This window comes from Orycteropus afer, unplaced genomic scaffold, assembly GCF_000298275.1.
Source record: "Orycteropus afer afer isolate SDZICR_OR568_19922 unplaced genomic scaffold, OryAfe1.0 scaffold00795, whole genome shotgun sequence".
Lineage (NCBI taxonomy): Eukaryota > Metazoa > Chordata > Mammalia > Tubulidentata > Orycteropodidae > Orycteropus > Orycteropus afer.
In genome coordinates, this window is record NW_006922382.1 from 373636 (window position 1) to 378127 (window position 4492).

Here is a 4492-nt window from a genome sequence, read left to right on the forward strand (position 1 = left end):
CTGCAGCTGTTTCTCTTCAATTTGAGTGGTGCCACATAGGCAAATTGAGGTTTTGAAAGTTTTACCTTATCCATAGGACTAAGGCTGGGTTTATTCAGATGATGTAGCTCTTTCCCAGTCCTATTTTGAGAGTCTTCTAACCTAACCGGACTATTTGTAAAGTTGCACGATAATGTATCGAACAGTGTTTCTTTGCTATTCACAAGGTTTTCCCTGACCAATTCTTTGACAAGTGAAAGGCCTCTTCCTTCTTCCTAGTCTGTCTCAGCCTGTAAGCTGGGCTGATACCTGTGCACCATCTGCATACCGCTGGGTTTGAAACACCAGTGGCTCAGCCTCAAAACTCACATCAACACATCACCATGGTAGGACAAACCGACAGACAAGTTTGCCTCCCTGTGGGAAACCTCTCATACCACCCTTACCTGGGTCCCTGAGGCTGACTCTTCCTCTGTCCGGATTCCAGGGCATTTTATTCACCTTTTTCCCACTCTCCTGCCCTCTTGCTTTGGGCATGCCTGAGTTCCCTCTTCTCACCTGGATCCCTGTAGCTGACTGCTCCTCTGTTGGGGTTCCTGGCTTTTAATGCTCTTTCTCCCACCCTGATGCTTTGGGCATGCCTGAGTTCCCTCTCCTCACCTGGATCCCTGTGGCTGACTGCTCCTCTGTCCAGGTTCCTGGCTTTTTCCAGTACAGAAAAGACTATCAGTAAAAACTATCAATGAACAATGACAAATAAGAGAGGAGTGTGTATGGTGAAGAATTAATTTTACCAAAAGAGATGTCTGTTATTTGACTGTGGTTCTCAGGAGGTAAACTCTAAAACCACTAGAGTTTCCCAAGTGATTGCAGTCTCATTTTTCATGGTGAGCCCCTTGGACTGTATCTGTTTATGGTAATGAGATGGTTCATGGTCAGACCCACAATAGTTTATGCTAATAAGATGACTGTATATGGGGGGCTACTCATCCCAGAAGGGCTGATCCTGTGATTAGAGGTTGGGAGCTTTGAGTGATGTTATATCAACCTGACCATCAGCAAGGATAGGATGTCTACAGATTGTGTTCAATCAAATGGTCAATGGTTCAATCAGTCATGCCTGTACAATGAAGCCCCATTAAAAACTCACACCAAAGCTCAAGTGAGCTTCCTTGATTGACAATATTCCACATACATCAATGTGCCTGGTGGGAGACACATTCCTGGTGACACAGAAGCTTAAAAATCGGGCCTGTCTCAGATCTTGCCTAGTGATTTTTCTATAGACTGGTTCTGATTTGTATCATTTTGCTATAATAAAACTGCATATCAGTATACAAATCTTATATAAATCATAAATATAGTGCTTTGACTGAGTTCTGTGAGTCATTCTAGCAAATTATCAAATCTGAGGTGGTAGTGGAAGCCCCTGAATATTTAGCCATCTGATCAGAAGTGACAGTAACCCTTGAGAATCCATGAACCTATGACTAATGTCTGAAGTGAAGATAGTCTTTTGAAGAACTGTGGCCTTAACCAACGAAATTTGGCCTAACTCCAAGTAGTTAGTATCAGAAGTCATTTATGCAGTGTTGGAGACTTAAAGAGTGAAGAAGTTTCATTACGTAGTCATCTCAGAAAGTGGGAAAGAAAACTTACTGGGGGAATTAAGGGCAGAATTGAAGAGCCATTTGCTGTTGTTTGGTGCCATCAAGTCAGTTCCAATCTAGGTACAACAGAATGAAACACTGCAGGGTCCAGTGCCATTCTCCCAATCTTTGCTATTCTTCAGGCCATCATCGCAGGCACTGTACCAATTTCTCTTGGTGAGTGTCTTCCCCTTTATTGCTGACCCTTCTTTTACCAAGCATGATATCTTTCTCCCGGTGCAGGTCCCTTATGAGAACATAACCAAAATATGTGAGATGAACTCTGGCAATTCTTGTTCCTAAGAAGCATTCCAACTGAACTTCTTCCAAGACAGATTTGTTTTTCTTCCAGTAGTCCATGATATTTTCAGTATTCTTTACCAACACCATAATTCAAATACGTCAATTCTTCTTCAGTCTTCCTTATTCATTGTCCAGCTTTCACATGCTTATACAGCTATTGAAAATACCATAGCTTGGGTCAGGCACACCGTAGTCTTCAAAATGACACCTTTGCTTTTAAGACTTTACAGAGGTCTCTAGCAGCAGATTTGTTCAATGTAATACATATTTTTTTGATTTCTTGACTGGGCTTCCATGGGTGTTGATTGTGAATCCAAGTAAAATGAAATCTCTGACAACTTTTCTCCATTTATTATGATGTTGTTTGTTGGCCCAGTTGTGAGGATTTTTGTTTTCTTTTTGTTGAAGTGTTATCCATATTAAAGCTATAATCTTGACCTTTATCAGTAAGTGCTTCAAGTCATCTTCATTGTCAGCAAGAAGTTGTGTCATCTGCATATCACAGGTTGTTCATGAGTCTTCCTCCAATCCTGATGTCAAGTTCACTTCATATAGTCCAGTTTCCCAGATTACTTGCTCACCATACAGATTGAATAATTACAGTGACAGTATACAACACTGACACACACCCTTTCTGATTTTAAACCATTCAGTATCCCCTTGTTTTGTTCTGACAAATGCCTCTTGTTCTATGTACAGATTCCTCATGAGCACAATTAACTACTCTGGAAATCCCCTTCTTCACAATTTTAACCATAATTTCTTATGATCCACACTGTTCAATGCCTTTATATAGGCAATAAAGCACAGGTAAACATCTTTTTGGTTTTGTTTGCTTTCAACCAAGATCCATCTCATATAGGCAATGATATCCCTAATTCCACAAGCTCTTCTGAATGTGGCTTGAATTTCTGGCATTTCCCTGTCAATATACTGCTAGAATCATTTTTAAATTATTTTCTGCAAAAATTTTACTTCTGTGTAATATTGTTTGATAATTTCCACATTCTGTTGGATCATCTTTCTTTTCAGTGAGTACAAATATGGTTCTTTTGCATTATATTGGCCAACTTGCTGTTTTCCAAGCCTATGCACTGTACCCATTTGTTGAAACATCTCAATGGATATTCCATCAATTCCTGGAACCTTGTTTTCCACCAATTCCTTCAGTGCAGCTTGGACTTCCTTCAATCTAGGAAGGTCATTGGTCATATGCTACCTTATGAAATAGTTGAACATTGACCAATTCTCTTTGGTACAGTGACTCTTTGTATTTCTTCCAACTTCTTTTGATTATTCCTGCATCATTCAATATTTTGCCCTTAGAATTCTTCAAAATTACAACTTGAGACTTGAATTTTTTCTTCAGTTCCTTTAGCTTGAGAAATACCGAGTGTGTCCTTCCCTTTTGGTGTTCTAATTCCAGTTCTTTACACATTCATTACAATACTTTACTTTGTCTTCTTGAGCTGCCCTTGGAAATCTGTTCATCTCTTTTATTTCATAATTTCTTCGATTTGCTTTAAGTACTCTCTGCTCAAGAGCAAGGTTTAAAGTCTCTTCTGACATCCATTTAGGTCTTTTCTTCCTTTATTGTCTTTTTAATGACCTTTTGCTTTCTCCATGTATGATGTTTTTGATGTCATCCCACAATTCATCTGGTTTTCAGTCATTGGTATTAAATGTGTCAAATCTATCCTTCAGATGGTCTCTAAGTTCAGATGTGATATAATAAATGTAGTATTTTGCCTCTCATGGATTTGTTTTAATTCTCTTCACCTTCAACTTGAAGTTGCATATTTGCAATTGATGCAATTCCTGGTCTTACTCTGATGGATAATACTGAGCTTCTCCATCACCTCTTTCCACAGATGCAGTTGATTTGATTCTTGTGTATTCCCTCTGATGAAGTCCACATATATTAAAAAAAAAAAAAAAGGAAGAAACTCACTGCTATTGAGTTGTTTCCAACTTCTAGCCACCCCCATTGGGTTTCCAAAGCTTTAAATCTTTATGGAAGTAGATCACTTCATCTTCCTTCTCCAGAGGCGCTGGTGGATTTGAACTGCTGACCTTCCATTAGTAGTCAAGTGTCTTATCCACTACTCCACCAGAGCTCTTTCTAGTGTGTGTATAGCCACCATTTATGTTGTTGAAAAAAGGTATTTGCAATGAATAAGTCATTGATCTTATAAAATTCTATCATGTGGTCTCTGGCATCATTTCTTTCACCAAGACCATATTTTCCAACTACCGATACTTCATCTTTGTTTCCAACTTTTGCATTCCAATCACCAGTAATTATCAATACTTCTTGATTGCAGCCATTGAAGAAGCCGTTTAAGATATGCTAGTATAAGTAATGTGAAACAAGTAGTCATGCCTAGAGAACAAGTGGCAGCAATATTGGAAATATATGCAAGCAAGAAATAATAATAAGGACATACATTTTATTTCAATAAAATGTATTTAAAAAAATAATAATAAGGAAAAAAAGGTTGGAATAATTGCACAACTCAAAGAATATAACCCATGTCATTGAGTTATACATGTAGAAATTG